Genomic DNA, 20372 nt, shown 5'->3' with positions numbered 1-20372 from the left:
CTATGTTTTTCCTCCTATAAGTAACTCCCCACATGCAACAACTTCTTTTGCCTTTAGCAGAAAATGGAATTTCAGGTGATGACTTCAACCATTTTGAGGAGTTACTCAGTTTTCCTGAGTGTTTCCAATCCATACAGAAGGAATACAGGTTATTACATTTGTATTTGTATTTCTCCTCTTAATTTGTCTTTTTATTACCTGTTTTTTTTAAACCTGGAAAGGTAGAGAATTATTTTCTTCCTCACAATATGTGGATGTGGATATAGATATAGATATAGATGTAATCACCTCTGGCCGATTCTCCCCCTCACTCTTCTGAACCATTTAAGATTCATGTTCTTGGTAAAGGGCTCCCTTCAGTGCTGTTCTCTCCTGCCTTCCTACAGACTCCTGAAAATATCTCTGTTAAAGCACTTTGGACATTGCATTTCCACGTCTGTACCATAAGCTCTTTGAAAGTAGTGTTACATAATCAGTAGTAAAAACATTTGTTAAAAGAATGTGTGAATCAATTATAATTTGTATTAATTATCATATCAATCTACCATGTGAAGAGAAACTTAATTTTAAATATACCTACCAAGCAGCAGTGGCACAAAGAACTTCAAATAAGGAATCCTGTAAATACAAATACACTTCAGAATTCTTTGTTTAAATATAGCCCATTAAGTAATACTTAACAAAAGAAAAACAAATCCCCAGGTAACATATAGAAGGAATAAATATTTACTTATGCAAAGTATAATTCAAGCAACGCTTAGAACTCCCCTCTCTTCTATTTTAATCTGTTAACTAATAAGTATATTATACATTAAGAATGCTTTACAGGTGAAATTTGATTGTTGTTAAAGTTCAAAGTGCTCTGAGAGCTTAACAATAAACAGTTTTGAGTTTGTTGGAACTTCTTTATATGAACCAAAGATCCTTATTTGGAAATGTCTTTTTTTACAGGAAATAATCAGAACACTGGTTTATGACAGAAGCAAAAGAATGCAACTTCAAATTTAATTATGTATGGAAACATAGGCTTAAAATACTTGGCTATTTCTACAAGAGTCATCTCCACCCTCCAGTAAGCAAGAGAGTAACCCACTAAAAAGACAAGCCCAATTGAGATATCAGAAAGAATGTCTCTTAAGTATTTATGCCATGTTGATGGTTTTCAAAATATTTTCTATGCTTTCATTAAAAAAAACCAAAACTTGGGTGAGGGGTGCCTGGGTAGCTCAGTTGGTTAAGCATTCAACTTTTGGATTTGGCTCAGGTCATGATCTCACAGTTCCTGAGTTTGAGCCCCACCTGAGGCTCTGTGTTGGTAGCAAGGAGTCTGCTTGGGATTCTGTCTCCCTTTCTCTCTGCCCCTTCCCTGCTCTCTCTCTCTAAAAAATAAATAAAGCATTTTAAAGAATTAAAAAAAAAAACACTTGTATACACCATCTTCAGTAAAGATTTAGTAAGAAAATGAAGCACAAATCTGTTTTATTCAATGTCAGAATATATCAAAGTCAACAATTTAGACTTCAAAAAGAAAAAAAATATGCATTTCCCATCCTGTCATAAGGAGCATATTTTCATTTTGAAGTAACTAACACAATGAGAACAAAACAGAATAAGATTTGTGTTTATGTCAATAACTATAAGAGAATCAGAGGAGTTAGAACTCTAACTCAGGTCATATGGGGATACAGATAAGGAAAACAAAGTGGGGAAGGAGAATGAAGCAGTCCTGTATGGGGTGGAGAAGCTGAAGTCACTGTAGCTTGCTGAACTTGGGGGCTCATCATGTGCATTCTCTGTTTTCCCGGGAGAACACGTGCAAGGGATAACCAGCAGGTAAACCCCATCTGGGAAGGAGAGATGGTGGTCTAGAATGGAATCCACTATACTGTTTCAATGACTCCTCCATGAATTTGGAAATCGGGTTCTTTTTTCCCTTATTAAGAGAATAATTCTGTGGTCAGAAAGCAAGATTTTTCCCATTATTCATATAATATTGTAAAAGCTCTAATTTAATGATTTTTCTTTTAAAGTTTTCAAACTTTGAGTCAAACATGCAGTTTTCACTAATACTAATAGCTCCTTACACATTAATTGTGCTGATGCCACTGTAACATGGCCATACTTCCTACCCTTCGGGGGCAGACACCATTGGTAGCATTATCCTAAGGCTCACACAAGTACAAAACACCACTGCTGTAATTTTTCAGCAAACATTGTTAATTTTTTGGTCTCATATTGTTTTCCAGTGGGTTTTGATATGATTTGCTCTACTGCTGGCTTCTTATCAGTATTTGCTACCTAATCAGCAAGCATCATTTTGCACAAGCCTCAGCCAACATGATGCCATCTTGTTCAAACTTTTAGCTTTCTTTGGAACTGTCCAGCATAGATTCCTTTTTTTTTTTCCACTACAAAACTGTCAGCCTTTTGCAAGCTAATAATTAACAATTAATATTTTATAATAAAGTTGCATTATATTATAGTTTGCCAACCGAAGTAATTATTTTCACCTCATTAGGAATATCTCTTCACCAACTGCACTGAAAACAGGTTCACAGTGTATGATTCTTTCCTTTCATATAAAGTATATGTATGCACACAGATGATGTGACATAGGAAATAATGAAAGGTATATGAAAGCAGTGACATGTAGCTATACTACATTGTTTAGTTTTTGTTTTCATATTCAATGAACTTGAGATCCTTATAAGAAAGGTGCTATTTAATGATAAAAGTTATATATGTAACTGCACAGCTTATAAATCATATCTCAAAATTTCACAGACACAAAGTTTTTTTAATTTTTTTTAAAATGTTTATTTTTGACAGAGAGAGAGAGAGAGAGAGAGAGAGAGAGAGAGAATGAGCGGGGGAGGGGCAGAGAGAGAGAGGGAGACACAGAATCCAAAGCAGGCTCCAGGCTCTGAGTTGTCAACACAGAGCTCGAACTCACAGACCACGAGATCATGACCTAAGCCGAAGTCAGATGCTCAACCAACTGAGCCACTTAAGCACCCTGACACAAAGTAAGTTTTTAACATTGTCAGCAGCAAAGTTAATGTAGTTATTCCAGAAGGGGCCTCCTCTGTTATCAAAACAATTTTCAGCAGAGTCCTGATCCCTTCACTGCTACCAGTTATCAGAAGAGCAATAGTTGGTGGTGGGTCAGATAGAAAGAACATAACCTAATTTCTGGGCACCAGACTGACCTTGACATGGTGACAGAAAAATGTTTTTTAATTTATAAAGAAAGCAAACCAGACATAAATAGGATTGATGGCAAACAATTGGAAATTCAAAATGTAATCTCTTCTGAACAAAACAGCATTTATTGTTAAAACTATGTGTTTTTTCCCAAAATTGTGGGTTTGTTATATGTCAATTAGCATTTTGAATCTGGTATTATTCAGGCAAAATATTAGAATAAGAGAATATATACCTCTTTACTTTTTGAAGTATATGAAAAAAAGTTTTGTGAAATCTCATATTTAAATTTATTCACCTTGTACAGTCCTTAGACTAGTAATTTCCTAATCAATATTACTTGAATGAATCACATGTCCCAGAGAATATACACAAAATGCCATAAACTTCCAATGAATAGGTTTAATATGGCATTTTATCTTGTTATATACTTGTGCTAAAATTATTTTCCATTTATTGGATTCTCTATACATGAGGTGTGTTCTGTGCATCTGGTACCAACACATTATTTTGTGGTGATTTAAGTGATTTACTCTATCAAAACCAGGATTGGTTTAGTGAACTGGTTAAGAACAGTCAATGGAGGCAGAGTACTTGAAAATGAGTTTCAGCTAGACCATTAGGACAAAAGGGAACAATTCATCTAAAGCATACCTATTTAAAAAAAAATTTTTTTTGATGTTTTTTATTTATTTTTGAGACAGAGAGAGAGGGACGGGCAGAAAGAGAGGGAGGGGCAGAGAGAGGGAGGGGCAGAGAGAGGGAGACACAGAATCCAAAGCAAGCTCCAGGTTCTGAGCTGTCAAGACAGAGCCTGACGCAGGGCTCCAACTCACAGACTGTGAGATCATGACCTGAGCTGAAGTCGAACGCTTAACTGACTGAGCCACCCAGGCGCCCCATAAAACATACCTATTTCAATGCCTCGCGTATATTTAACCCTCAACAAATTTCAATAGCTCTTATTTTGCCTCAAGGTGCAAGATCACCTTTTAAACATTTGACATTTTACAATTTTCTGATGTGTTTAGTAGATGTTTACATTAAGTTGTATATATAACTCTTCTTATAGAGTCAGTAGCTAATTTGGGGGGTTCCTCTCATTCCTAAAAAATCAAAATCCCTAGGACACAACCTAAATGACATTCCTAATTAGAACACCAATGCCATCTAGTGGTCACATTTGCAAACTACAGGCTTACTGGTGAACAGAAACGTAAGTGGTGGTGCTTCAGAATGCACTCTGAATGAATCTCAGATGAGCAAATAAAGTTTCCTACATGTACACTACTCAGCCAATAAAAAGTTTAAACCAAAATTTCAGCATAGTGTAGAAAATTTAGTTCCTGGTCCACAGGAAGCATACAGTCTGGCTCTCTATATAAAGACCTACATAAAATTCTTAAGTTGGGTTATAAACAGATTTAGAAAAAAGACTGAGTCCAACTATAAATGAGACCATGAAGAGCTGGAATAGAAATATGGGTATAGTATTTGATAACAAAATTTATTTTGGAGAAATATTATTCAGATTTAGGGCAAAAAGTCAAAGAAAGGTCAAATTAATGCACTTGTAAATTCAGGAAGAGATGGAAAATGATTAAAATACAACACACATATGAAACTCCTTTAAAATAAGATACAACAAATTAGAACATAAGAAGGTATTAGAGATTTTTATTCCAGATTGAAAAGATTTGCATAAACAGATAATATTTGGAGACATACCTGGTCATGAACAAATGAACTAGGTTTTGTTTCTTTACAGAAAATAATTATATATGAGAACATCTTGGTGAGAGAACGCTATACAAAATGGAAAGTAGACATCTATAATAGCAAGTATATTAAAACTTAATGTACATCCTTACACTAAAGATATATTTAGGAAAAAAATGCACGTGTTTATCTAACAAGCTACTGAATACAATCAGTAAGTAAACCTTACCGTTAAATTAGTAAGATTTCAACTTTTACTCCTGTTTTGTAAAATCTTAGTTAAACTGACAGTGTCTTTTGTTCTTTCCTAAGTAAAAACATTTTTGTTAGACCAAGATGTCACAGGATGAGCTTAAGGGCCACTCAGAGGTCGGTAATGTCCATAGCTTCCATAAGCAAAAGTTGGCACTCTGAGCACCAAAATCGTCAAATTAGAGCTCATCTCTCAGACCTCTTGATGCGTTTAGCTACAGATGTTATCAAGACATCCACAAAGTGGGCTATGTTCTTTAGTGTTGGTTACCGGAACAGCTGTTAAATTAATTAAGTCAGTATATTTTCCAAGTCTGATTAAGATATGTTTATTTCTGCTTTCACAAAACAGCTGTGATGTAAGTACTAAAACTGATGTTCTAAGAAACCCAAAATAAAATTAAAATCATCATATGTTGTCCAGCTCAAGTAAAAGTTTACTTTTGGATCTTCATGTTTTAGTTATATTTATAGGGAATACAGGTGTACGTTGACAATGCAAGGTTTTGATTAATTTCTCAGTATTTTCACATTCACTATTATTTTCAATATATAACATAGAAGATTAAAACATCAAAACAGAAAAATGCAAATGCTGAAAGTGGCTCCAATAAGCAAAGCAGGTGATTCAAGAAAGGATTATACCTGACTTGAATTGAGTATTGCCCTCTGTTTCCCTTCATGTTAAGGCACAATTTGTTGACAAATAACGTAGCATTGGTCCCGTGACTAGAACCTAGAACCTTCTATGAGTCAGATGAAAGGAGAGAAAAGGAGGCTGTGATTTAAAGAAAAATATCTGTAACACAAATAAGACAAAACCTTAGAGGCAACTCAACTACTACAGATGTGCTACATCTGCTCACTTGCCCACTGGGGACTAGGAAATAAAGAGATTAAGACATTTACACAAAGATGGTTAGACAACAAGATCAGATAAGCAACACGACAGCTTGGTCAAGGTACTATAAGCATAGCATGGAGAAAATGACTCACTAAACCACTTAACCCACTTACAAACAATATTTTTAATTCATTTAATGTTCAAATGATATTTTATCAGGGTAGACAATGAGCTGGCTATTTTTAAAATGTCACTAACAGTCTGAAATAGAGAGAAACAAGCGATCTTTTTAATAATGACCTTTTTAAAGTAAATAGCATTGCGATTTTATAATGGGGCATGAATGCCTATGACTTTTAAAGATAATATAAGAGCAATATTTTAAATTCCCATCTTCACATAACAATAAAAGAAATGACTAGTTATGATGCATGTGAAAAGATTTGATGGGTGCTTGGAAAACATGAGTTAGCTTGTTTCTTCTTGGCAGACCTCCTGAAAGAAAATTTTTCCTGCTTCTTACCTTACGCACTGCTGTTTTCCTAATTTCACATGTTCACCTGCTTATACCTGAACTTTGTGGATGTAATAACAGAGGCACATGACCTATAGACCAATTTAAAAATATGCATTACAACAAAAATAGATTCCACAATAGCAAAATTCTAAATTTTTCAGAAAGATGTAGAAGTCAAGGCTTATTTTATCTATAGTACATATATAGGTATTAATATGGAATATATAATACTAATATTGAATTTACAGTTGCATATTATATAATGAAATATTTTAAATTATAAAATAAATGAAAATATAGTCACTCATTCTGAGTCTTGCTGCAATATATCCATGTAACCTAGTCACTCCTACGTTATGACTTGATATGACTTGAAATTAACATTCTAAATTTGAACTGACAGAAATAGATCTTACTATTCCTAATTAACCAGATTCAACATCTCTTTTCCCACCCTCTAAATGATCAGATAACCTCAAAAGGAAAAGTGCTTTACATTATCAATATTTGTTACACAAATATCTTCCTGCCTAATTATAATAATCTTTTTTGTAAAATGTCAAAACATCATAAGCCTTTGTATTATTTTATTTAAAATAATTAACACACCTATATCATTTGAAACATACATCTTGTTCATGTTAACTGTGGGAGGGTACCACGAATCATGTGACCGATAGCATTTCCTTCTTTAAATTGGCTACTATCTTAATGGTAAACTTAAGGCCATTTTTAACAAAATATAAATGAGTTTTTCTGTCTAAACCTCATTCCTGGCTACCTGTCTCTCCAACTATCTATCACGTTACCCTATGTCTTGATTTGACTGACCTACATTTTTGATTAATTTTAAAAAAAATTAATAAGCCAACTTAATATTTTTCTGAAATGAAAGTTGAAAGAAAATATATGAAATATATGAGGTGATGACACAAATGCCAAAATTATCAAATCAATTGCAATATAAAGGTGTTCAAGGAAGTAAAGAAAACTGTAAGCAAGCTTGTCTTTTCTACCTCCTATTAAGGCTGAATGTGCTCAATTATAACAAACATTTAAAGGGAAAAACCTCACTGCACAATAAAAAAAAATAATGTTTTAAGCTTTTAGACTTTGAATCTATGTTGTGATATATTTAAAGAGGTTATAAAAGTCCGGGTGATTCTCTCTGTGAACCAAGAGCCTGACACAGGAGTGAAGCTAGTGAAGCAGAGAAAAAGCCGAGAGAAGTCAAATCTCGGCAACAATCCCTCAGTTAACACAAAGAAAATAACCTAATTACTGGAAAGCAGGGAAAAAGAAAATAAAAAGTATGGAAGGGTAGAGAAGCATTAGATGTGAACACACAAATTTGTCTTTGCTATGGAACAAGAAATCAGCCCAGATCCTGAGGGTGGCCATTAAAAGCAGAGGCTGTATGTTCTCACAACATGTGTGGATGAATGAGAAGAAGCCAAGAAACAGTAAAAAGACTAATTTTAATTACCAGAAAAGCTGTAAGAGAAACAACAGAGAGTTGGTGGTAGGAAGGCTTCCAGCTACAGGCTGCGTGGCACTGTACTCTCCTTACCAATTAGAGCCAGTCAGACCCCATTGAGGGATTAAGTGAGCAGAAGAATCAGCCCCAGTGCAGGGTCAGGCTGGACTCAAACACACATGCAAACCGGACACCAACCGACAGCGGGTGTAACCTGAGGCTCTCACACAGTCTCACAGAGATAGATGAACAGAAACAGAAAACAGTGCGTGGGATTTCTTTTCCATTAAACACAGGTGCTAATCGCTTTATCTATGGAAATACATTGCATAGGACGTGCAATATAATTTCTGTAACAAACTCTTAGCATCAAAGGAATCAAGAGAATTCGAGAATGACTCTGAGATCGAGAGAGGAAAAGTAAAGGGGAGGGCTACCAGAACAATAGCACTAAAGCTGCCACACTGTGGATTTACTACCTGTGTTATTTTTCCAACTACATCCATTGTGATATAAAATTTCAGGAAAAAAAAAAAGGGCCGCTGTCTGAGACTAAGCCGACTATTTCCCTAGGTTACTCAGGACTGACGCGGGGGGGGGGGGCGGGGGGGGGCAACCAAGGAGAAATAATAACAGTCACAGAGCCTAACCGTCCTGAGATAAAACTCGTAAGTGTGCGAACAAAGAGAAGCGCTTCCCGGTCAGGACCTAGGGACATTCTCCAAAGTACAAAGTCCAGTAGCAGCGGGCCTCGGTCCGTGCCGCTGCTGTCTGGGGTAGGAGCGACCGAGTGGGAATCCGAAAGCAGACAGCGGCCAGCGAGCAGAGGAGGGAATTCTCGTCTGAGATCTCCTGAGCAGTCACCAGCCAACACGATCGCTCTGTAATCTATGAATGTTGAATTCGGAAAGGTTGCGGCGCAGAAAAGCAGGTTGGGGGGAGGGGAAGCCCTCCGCACTTCGGCGCGAAGGGAAATAGCGGTTGACTAGTGAGACGAGTAGAGAAACATATAAAACCCTTTGGAAGCAAACAGACCTTTCAGCCCGGGGACATGCTAAATGAACCTTCTCAGCGAGAGGCAGTGAGGCGCAGGGCGCGGGCGACAGCGACAGCGCGGGCGAGCGGGGAGGGGCGAGGGACCGCTCCGGGAAGGACACAGCCAGTCAGAGGCGCGGGGCGCGGGGCGCGCGGACGCATTGGAGGAAAACACGCGAGCCCCAAACGTACCAGCCTGAGGAGGCGCCGCACCTACTTCCCGATATAACCAACTCCGGAGTGGGGGCGCGGAACTGCGAGGAGGCGGCAGCCAAAGTGCCATTAAAGCTCGGGGCGGAAAGGATGAGTTACCTGGGTCCCCTCTTCAGGGAGAAGCAGGGCAAGCTGGAGGATTTCCTCTGAATGATTAAAAACTCCGCAATTCTCTCCTGCCACAGGCTGACTGGACTCAAGGAACTGCTCTATCTGAACTGTGTTGATGGGCAGGAGGATGGCAGACAGGAATTGAGAGTCACAGAGGAAGGACAGGGGAGTCTGGCATCTCATTGGTAAGTGGCAGGCATTCCTTTGCCAGGGACTGCTTTCTGTGATTATGCACTTCATCTCCCAGGCACTTAACGATTTTTGACACACTCCCTTCTGCAAAGCCATCTTTTCTTGCCATATTGCCAGAATTTAAAAACTGTAACGTAAAGAGTTGTGGTTTTTTTTCCCCTCAAACATGCTGTTTTTTTCTTTGCTGAAATTTTATGTCAGAAAAGTTGAAGCATTGAGTGAATATAACCTATTTGTGTATCTCATAATGTCATCCAAAATAAGAGTAAACAATTCCTGCAAGTAAACGGTAAGGTAATGAATGCCAGGTGAGGGGAAGAATTTTCTGCAAAAGAGGGTAAATGCTCAGAAAATAGGATGTGGTTCTCAGATACTGAATGTATGTCTCACGACTGAGCCCTGTGTTTGTGGGAAGAGAGCCCAATGACTGGGCACCTGGCAGTGCAATAACTTGTTAAAATTCAGGAGGGATGCTCTCTAAGTGGAGTTCTATAAAGTTAGAGAGACCAAGGAAAAACAGTGTCTTGAGTTATGCTGCGGTGTTTTCTAAATGTCATGTAGGGGAATGAGACAGATTTTTTTAAGAAAATAAAAATATGTTCAGACATCCTTATTAAGCTTTTTATTGACAAGTGGAAGAGAATAGTAATTTGCATAAATATGAACATGGTGTAGAATAGGCTGAGAATTACTCTGACAATCTCAAAATTTTTTAATTAACTTTTTTTTTGGAAAAACAAGGATCCAATAAATATTTTAGAATTGTTTTATTTAAAAATTTTATTACCTCTTTAGCGTGAAAAATACAATACAGTCACGTAATTTAAATGCAGATTTGGAAGCAGAAAACTTTTAAACTGTCATATGTGAAATGCCTTACCTATATTCAATCCATCTGTATTTTTTTCTAATTGAAAAGATAAAATAATTTAGAGACACCATACCTCCACCTTGATTCTCAATTTTACCTGGGGAAATAAGGATGAAAGAAATAGATATTCATTAGGATACTAACATTAAAAAACACAGACAAATAAATAGTGGGTCGATTTTAAAAAAATTAGTGAAGGTATAATTGATTACTATTGAACTGTAACAGAGCTACAGAAATACTTAGGACTATCATAGCAAGCTAGAAGGAGTTCATCATGATTGATACTGTGATCCTAAACATAAAAGAATTACTAATGATGAGGTCATTATTTTTTTCAAAGGGCCTGTAGTCAATTTTAAGCAACTCACAAATGTTTCTTTGTATATTTTCCTACTGCATACTCACATGAGTTGTATGTGGACCAGTATATTGAGTCTCAAACTTGATAGGTATATGTTTCCTCTGACGCAACTCTAAAGAAACTCCAAAACAATATGACTGTGTAAGAATATGTGACATAAAGCAAGTGCTTAAAAATTAAAGATATTACATACAAAGACCAACTAAGTTTAGTGAGAGAAAAAAAACACAAAATGCAAAGTTACAAGTCAAAAAAAGGAAATGTGCCATAAATAACGAAATAGAATTTGAAAAATAACAAGTGGACTGTGGTGAGATGATATTAAAGCATATTTGAAATAGAAAATCAGTGAATGTTTATTACAATATAAAGTGTCAAGGTTTTTGTGCAGGGGTTGGTGCACTCTTTACATTTTTCTAAAGCTTAAAACTTCTGAAAACTAAGGAATGAGGAGAAAAACATTTTAATTTCTTCTTTGATTGCATACACAGTTGAATAGACAGAATTCTCAAAGTTAGAAAAAAGAATATTTACCCTGATAGATTAACTAAATGCCAGACTTTGTAAATTGTGAGGCAAATGTACACCACAGTATGTTTAGAAATAGATCTGGGAAAGTACAATTGTGGAATTTTTTAATGGACTGCTGAAATACCTTAAAGTTTCCCTATCAGAGCAACCCTTCAACTATTAAGTGGTAAATAAATCTTTAGTAGGTTAGGAAGATTAGCTAAAATCAAACAGTGAACACACATAGGCTATTAAAAATTAGTTGCTTGTGCACGTTTACTTCAATTGTATGGGTCCAACTGAGAACTGTTTGTTAAAATGGAACAGGTTTGGCTAAAATATAGTTCTATAAATATATTTTTTATTTAACAGTTTAGAAGACCTTTAGCACCTTTAGATTAGAGATTAGAGTGTGGTTTAATCTCAAAACTGATTTGGTAATAAGGACCAGAGGGTGTCAGTAAAGGGTAGAGGGCTCTCCAGATGAAGAAAGGAAGGGGTTGCTATGCTGCCCAAGTTATTTTGGAGTTTGTCTTAACTCCTAGAGAAAACAAAAGGCATATTTTATGAAATTAAAAAATTTGCCTAGATGGCTTTAATAGTGTAAAGATGATTTGACTACATTTAAGTTCCATTACTAACACAAGTTTTATAGCAGCATTTAGTGATTCCCCATCCAATTTAGGATTTTATGGGGCCAAGATGTTTAAAATGTCGTTTTTTGCTTAATCCATCCTATCATACATATTTTGCTTAGCTACATAGTCTTTGAATTGTCTGCTTTTTAAAATATATGTTTTCTTAAAATTTTGTTAAGAGATTGGAAATTTTATCTTAATTTGAATGTGTCCATATGTTTATATAATTTGGCAACTTAAAACTCTGACTTCAAGATCTCAGATTTATTTACTCCTTTTTTTATTGCTGAAGATACAAACATAAAATAAGAGGTGTGTATTTCTGACAAGATATTTTCTTAGATTGGTGTTATAAGGCTGTGCTAATATGTCACATGAACTTCTTAGCACTTTATAGCAGGAAAGAGGCTGGTCGGAAGCTCAAAGCAGTAGAATGTTTGCCGAGGTCTATTTTCTGAGCATTTGTGATCAATAATTCCACATTAGAGAATGGTGCATTTTAAAAAGTAATGAGTAATATAAAATCCCTTAATATAATATTTAGGAATAAAAACTATTTAAGAGCTATGTCCAATATCCCTACCTATGCCCAATTAATTTCTCCTTTTATGATTTTTTGATATCCAAATGTATAATGTTAGAAGATTTCTGATAAGCAGCATAGTATCAGTTAATATTTTTCTTAAACTCTTGGACATTCTTTTAGTTAATTATTTTCATTAAGAATGAATAAAACAAATTTGGTAGTGTTTCATTGATACACTGAATATGAGAGGAATTTTTAAACTGCTTTATTGTATATATTTACCTTCTAGGAAGATAAGGTTTTGCAGTTAAATTATTTCATCAAAGTTATTTGTCAGTATTAAATTATACCTCATGAACTTGATATCAGACCATGTATTAACTTCATTCATGTTTTATCTATTATAAACATATGTATAATCCAAAGAGAGCATTTTTATCCACATCAACCCCTTAAATTAAAACACAAGTCTTTCACATCATATTCCACATTGTTAGATATTGTATTTTTGACTCTGAAACATCAGTTCATAAGACTTAAAGCCAGCCAAAGTATGGAAGCTCTTCTTCTCAGTTTTATAAGGAAATAGAACCCTAGAAATAGCCCATAAAGTAATCCTGGGAAGGAAATCAAAGTTCTGTCTTTTCATGGACATCAAAAAAAATCAATAAATCCACCATTTCTTAATCTAATATAAAATAGTGTGAGAACTGTCATTCTCAAGAAACTTTAGAGAGCATGTGTTCTTTAAGCTGGAATCCCTTGTGACCATTGTCATTTTTAAACAATTCCAAAAATGGATGCATTTGACAATACAGTTGTAAAATGGATTTTTTTTGTCTTCTCAGTGGTTCCCTAAAAATCCATAATGACCTAAATAACTTGCTTCCTTGTGGATACCACTTTTATGCATTTTTAGCAAGTGGATTTCTCTTACATGATCCAGCAGGACTTGCCCATTTTCCTCATATCTGTCAAGATTCCAAGTATTCCCTATACTTATAAACGTGAAAAAAAGTTGAGCTCTTGATAGAAAATAAAGTATTAACATAGTGGTATGAGCCTTCCTGCAAACATTCCTTTATAGTTTGTGTCTTTGTTCTAAAATATGTCCATGCTTAAGTGTTAAAGTAGCTAATGTGAACATTATCCAGAATTTAAGCAATTGTATATCTGGGCAAGGAGGAAAATCAATGTATTTTATTTATGAGTTATCAAAAATTCTTTTGCGACCATCAATAGGATAAGTGTAATTATATACATAAAGATTTTATCGGCCTGGGATAGGAATCTGCTCCTTATCATTCTATCTTATCATTATAGCTGTTAAATGCTCAAGATGATTTCATCTTCCATTGTCATCCAGTAGTAACTGTAGCATATGGAGCTTAGGAAGGGAAATTTTGCTGGTCACTTAGGTGATGAAAGGTGAATTAAAATTCTCTTCCTATTGATAGACATAATATTGGAAGAAAAAGATATTATAACAGGATAATTATAGTTATAATGTGTCTGGATCCATAAACATATTTTTAAATATATTTTAAGGAAGATTTCACTGGCTCCACAAGTTTATATTTATGAAAAAACTGGTAGAGAAATGGTATATTTATTGGGTGAAAAATTTACTTGTATGCATATAAATTTTCATCTTTATTTTCTCAAATATTTAATTTCTTATTTAAAAGTGTTAAAGAACTTTTCTGAAGCTAAACCAAACATTATATAAACCAAATGTAAATATTATTTTAATCCTCCTGGGTTCTCCCATTTCAATTTTATATAAGAATTCACTTTTCAATTATGTCATATTTGCTGAGATACTGTATTTTATAGTCTCGGAAATGACAGAATTAGATGAAATTTCTGGAATTAAGTTGAATAGTAACTGGAGGATACAGATGAGTGACAGTAGGAAGTTAAAAAAGACTTCTTGTTTTCTAGAAATAAATTTTTATTCAATTGGTATTTCATGATCATTAATGTGAAATTGTTTCCTGTGCTTCTAAACAAATTTAATTGCCCTCAAATATTTCTGAAATCATTAGAAAAGGTCTCATATTGAATCTTAGTTAGATTTTATGTTTTGCTTTATTGTGTTGGTTTGAAACTTTCCTCTTCATATTCTTCTCCAAAAGATACAGACTAATCTCATGTCTTATATTCAAAAATTAATAAAACAATTTGCTAGTGATCATTAATTTTTCTAATTTTGGGTATATTTTATAATAGGAACTTCAAAAGTCATATCATTTGTAATAGAATTGAAACCTTAAATTTCATAATTCAGTACTCTTCCTCTTTCAATGCCATTATTCTAATGGCAATATATGAGCTAGTGAATGAGTTTCTAATGTTAAAATAACCATCTCATTAAAAATAACCACAGATATCATAGGTCACTAATGATAATTAGATTATCAGGACATTTAGGGAACAGTGACAAAATAATATCATTTAGTATTAGAAGGAGCCTTACAGAGTGCATACGTATTACCACAAAGAGTAACAAACAGATATAAACAGGTGAAGTGCTCTGTTCAACATTACATTTAATGGAAAAAATAGAATTAGAACCCTATTTTTTTTATTTCTTGGTCAGAGCTTTTTATAGTTTATACCTTTTATTTTGCTATGAAAATATTAATTAGTTTTATATCTTTTAAGTCAAGATTACTACATAGTATACTTGTAAAACATTGTCTTTTAAGATTAGAAAATTTAAAATTGAAATATGTTAACTAAGAGGAAACAGCTATACCCACATTCTTTTAACCAAGAACTGAATGTCTAGCCAATGTAATTGCTGGATATAAAGTTTTTCAAATGAACTTAGTGTGTACTCAACAGTTAAATAGGAGGCTTTTGACAGTATCAATTAAGAAACCTGGAAATTCAAGTAAGAAAAGAAACACAAGAGACACTTTTCCACCATATATTTATAAAGGACTGTATATTTTTTTGGTTAAAACTTTTTTTTTCCTGAATTGGCAGTTTTTTAGTTTTTTGTTTATTTGTTTGTGGTTCTTTCAGTAATACGTGTTTAATGACACACTAAAATGAAATAGAAAGCCAACGAGAAATGTGGCTAAGAAAATGTTCCTGTGTATTGACAAGTTTGGATAAAATTTAAATCATGAGCTTCCATAGGATAGTAATGATTTTGGAGAATTTAATAAAATGCAAAGCAGAAAATGAGTCTCTAGAAATAGGTACCATTCCTCTGAGTTTTAGAATTAAAATATCAACTTGTATAAAAACTCTAGTTTTACTGCTGTAATACTAAAGGAAGTTAATACAGAACACATTTGAGTCTGTAATAGTATTTAGTTTATCACTGTGTCTGAACCAAATTTCATCTATGCTTAATTTTAATAATGTGATGTAATTATTTAAACACTTAAGCCTGGGAAGAAAGTTAGTTTTCACTGCAATATGTATTGTAGGTTATAAGCTTTAAGTTATCTACCAAAATATTCTGTTTTTGCATGAGGCACAATGCTGCCCTAATTGTGGAAAGCAATATTGAGATGTATAGACCACGAGCTAAAAAATTCTATGGTAGAACCGAGGGTAAACTATAATATGAGCATAGTGCAACTCAAGTGATTATACATTGCTAGGTTTATGGTACAACATTGTCTCTCAAATCTTTCATTGTCACGTATGACAAGAGAATTTTTGTATGTCCATATGGGCTGACTTCATATTTTAAGACTCTCATTTACTTTAAATACTGAATATTTAAAGGTGACAAATATAGTAAAGATGAAGTGAAAGACAATGGCTAAAATAATATCTAATCTGAATTTTTTTTACCCTATGCATATTGCCAGATTTTGCAAATAATTAGTAGAAAATATAAAATATATTCTCTAAGTCCAATGAATAAGTGGTCCTTAATATTCTTTGAATTTTTACTTTCTTTGGATATTTACTTACCTACAACTTATTTTGAATTCTTCAGTATTTTCCAAAAACAGTAACCTTAGTAAGAAGGAATGGTTAAGATTTAAGTTAAATGATCCATAACTGATTTTATGAAAATCTACCACATTAACTGTGTTTAAAAAGTTATGACTATATTTGTTTCTCATTTTTTAAGGTGGTCTTGTTAGTATATGCTTTAATGTGTAGCATTAATAAAGAGACAATTCTTTCAAGTTTAAAGCAATTTCTACATCGTTTCACTCACTCAAATGGTCTAGTGTGTGCAGTTGTAGTTAAGTAAGAATATAAAGGGGAATAAATAGTTTATGAGCTGGTGGAGGAAATAAGCACATAGGGTAAATGTGGTTCAATGTAAAATGTACAGTGATAGCACTGTATACAGCTAAGATGCAAATATTCAAAGTGTTCTCCTTTTGGAGACTACTGTTAGTTTTCTCCTACTGAGTCTTTCCAGCTTGGAGTATTTTATGCTAGCTCTCTAATTGCTGCATTTACTTCCTACTGCCTAAGTTATTTTGAAGTAACTTTGATTCCAAGACTCACCTAACCACTTTAAATGAATGCTGTGTTTTTCTACATCTCATTATAGTGCTAACTTTAGTATCTTAGAACCATCCAGGCTCTGATGATAGAATTGCATCTTAGGTAAAATGAATGTGGCATGCTTAGATGCTGTGAAAAGATACATTTCTTACATGTGATAATAAATAAGCTTTATTTCTTTCTATGATTAAGTATAGAATATTAATGGTGATGGTAAACCATATTTTAAGGGGTTAGGTTAACTGCAAAGCTAATACAGCTTTACTTACACAGTCCCTTCCAGATAGCAATACTAATAGTAATAGAGGTGTCAGAACAGTAGTAAATATTATTTTGATCATTATAATAATATATCTAACATAGGGAGGGCAGAATGGATTAAGGGACTTGGTGTTTGAATTTTAGAGTTCAGTCTTGGTTCCACAACTTGTTAGCTGTTTAATTTTAGAAGACTTACTTAACCTTTCTTTATATGCAAAATTAAGATAACAACTGTCATGCAGTTGTGATAATATTAATATAAAATTAAACAATCTACCTCTCAATAACAAAAATGACAGTGGTAGAAACATCAAAAAAGTCTGGGAAGAAAACTTGTTTTCACTCCAATATGTATTTATGTAAGATATAAGCTTTAAGTTGTCTGTCTATCCTAATTGTAGAAAACAATATTGAGATGTATGGACCATGGGTATTTAAAGATTATTCTATATATCTTCTCTTTTATTAAATTAACTTATTTAGAAAGACATTTCTTATAAAATTAGTATACACAAAGCCACTTATTTTTGGCAATCCAAAGCAAGTGAGAGGTTTGATCTCAGCAAGTGAGAGGTGGAAAATTGTCAGTTCGGACACAACTTGATAAGAAACTTAAGAAAATGTACTAGTAAACATAATTATTGAGATATTAGTCACACATTCTGAAGACATTGGAGGAACAGAAATAGTCATTGTGTGGATGGATTAAACTGAATTCCCAGACAAAATAAGATTTTGTACTAAGAAGTACTAAGATTTGGCGGAAATTTCAGTTATGGATTGGGTAAAGACTCTTTTCAGTTGGTGGAAAGACAGGCAGAAAGAAGATGAATATGTAAAAGGAAGTAGGAAAATTAACTAATGTAAAGAAAAAACTCTAATGCAAAGAGAGAAGTTAAAATACATCGAATGAGATGTAAGGGATTCTGAGAGACATGTAAAGTATTGGGATTTTATCAAAAACAAGAGGCTAATCGTTCATTTCAAGATTAGATGGCATTTAAGATGAGGGTCAGCCCCAGTTTTGCACGTAGCTGTGACTTGGGCACATCACTTCCTCAGTTTATTATCCTCTTAAGAGAGTTAAAATCAATAAACTTAAAGGATATTTTGGGGGGTTTTGATACACTGTAATTTAATGGCCCCTATGTGAGTTATGAGATTTTGATATAGACAAAAGTTGAAAGAAACAAAACTGTTGGTGTTGACAGCTTAGTCTAGGATAGATTCCACCAAACAGATATAATGAGACAAGACATTGCATTCATAGCGCCTGGAGAGGCCATGGAAAAAGCATGGACTTCGTACTACCCAGATTTCCTCCTGATCCAACAGCTTCCCTATGTGGTTCCCCGAGAAATACAGAAACTTTTCTAAGCTTCTGTTTCTTTACTTGTAAAAGAATGATATTAACTACTGTTTTACAGGTTTTTTGTTTGTTTTGTTTTTATAAGAAGGAAACAAGAATGGTTTCAGGAGTCAAGATTATTTCCTTCATATCTTTAGGTGCAATTGCTTACAAATTTGTTTTTTTAATGCTTAGGTTCAAAAAATATTTGAAGACAGAAAAGTAATATAAATTTTGTATAAATACACATCGGCACAATCGGTCCAGTTTTCCAAATATGAGGAAAATCACTTATTTTATTGATATGGAGATGTTTTATTTTCCTTTTATGGTCTTAATTTTACTTGCATGTATTGAAAGAGATTACTGGCTGGGGTCTTTTTATTACATTGTGTTTTTGCTTTGTCTGTTAAAGGAAGTATTTAATGTTCTTTTATAGAATTATTTAGAGCATTGATTCTATTTTGGAGATGGAGAGGAGATGTTCAGATATTGTCTTTGAATCCCATGTAATTGCAAAATGGTATAGGATATATTCATTTGCAAATACTGTGTTCCTCTGAGTATTTTCTTCTTTCAATTTTAGTACATGTTTTGTTACTTAAAAAATAATTTTATGAAAGTAGCTCATGCTGCAAATATTATGTTAAAAACAAATAGAAACTGAAATCTTTTAAATAGCAAATTGTCAATAGATTTTAATGCAAACAAATGATTTCATTTTAGTTTGCAAATATCTTACAGATTTTTTTCTACAAATGATATTTAAGTATATAATTAGATTCTGGCTTGGCTACTATGACAATAAAATTATTAAGTAAACACAGTTTGTGTTTAATATGGTGAATTATGTGCCTCTCTATGCTTTGTATTTGTACAGCCAATCAACATCTTCCTTAAATGTTTGCTGATTATTCTACTATTGCAGAAAATTCAATACAATGCAAAGATTGGAAGAATCAAATCTCACACACAAAAAAAGTCTCTTTCAAAAAAAGAATATTAAGACTATACTGCTTATTGAGGAAAAATAGGAAGGTGGAGAAAGCCACAAAGCAGACAGGAGAGGGAGCTGATAGAAAGGAATTTCACACCATTTTATGAGGAAATGATTAAATAAGTATTCATATCATTAGATACTTTAAAAAAATGGCCTGAGGTGCTATTTCACCTGAAGCAAAGATGTCTTTTTATCTTTTCTGCGTGTGTTTGTTTTATAAGATAATAGGCTTTAGATATAAATGCGTGGTTGATTTTGTCAGATTGAATCTTGAAATGCCATTTATTCAAAAATATATAGTTGCCTAGGGGCGCCTGGGTGGCTCAGTCGGTTAAGCGTCCGACTTCAGCTCAGGTCACGATCTCACGGTGCGTGAGTTCGAGCCCCGCGTCGGGCTCTGGGCTGATGGCTCAGAGCCTGGAGCCTGCTTCTGATTCTGTGTCTCCCTCTCTCTCTGCTCCTCCCCCGTTCATGCTCTGTCTCTGTCTGTCTCAAAAATAAATAAACGTTAAAAAAAAAAAAAATATATATATATATATATATAGTTGCCTTGATAAACATTAATTTAGAAGAAAGAAATGACTTTGTGTTCTCATTCTCATACATATTACTTCTCTTTAGATATTCTGCATGATCAGATGTCTCCTACATATGAGAACTTCAATACATGTTTAAAAGTTAAGACAACTATCTTGATCTAACTTCATATTAACTACCTTTCTAAAGGTAATCTCTGTTAGGTTAAGTGTTTGTCCGTAGTTAATGTTTGTGTAAATGGTCTCAGTTCAATTTCTTT

At 33.9% G+C, this 20372-nt stretch overlaps 1 protein-coding gene across 1 annotated transcript in view; it reads left to right on the top strand.

The window, feature by feature from the left end:
* Positions 1–9012: 9012 nt before the first annotated feature.
* The window catches only part of CNTN5 (contactin 5), a 1390102-nt gene continuing 1378742 nt past the window's right edge, over positions 9013–20372 (top strand). The window contains exon 1 of the mRNA XM_058687390.1: positions 9013–9557. The gene's annotated coding sequence lies outside the window, so the exon portion shown is untranslated. The remainder of the gene's footprint in view (positions 9558–20372) is intronic.

This window comes from Neofelis nebulosa, chromosome 10 (genome assembly GCF_028018385.1).
Source record: "Neofelis nebulosa isolate mNeoNeb1 chromosome 10, mNeoNeb1.pri, whole genome shotgun sequence".
Lineage (NCBI taxonomy): Eukaryota > Metazoa > Chordata > Mammalia > Carnivora > Felidae > Neofelis > Neofelis nebulosa.
This window is presented reverse-complemented; position numbering and strand designations above follow the sequence as displayed.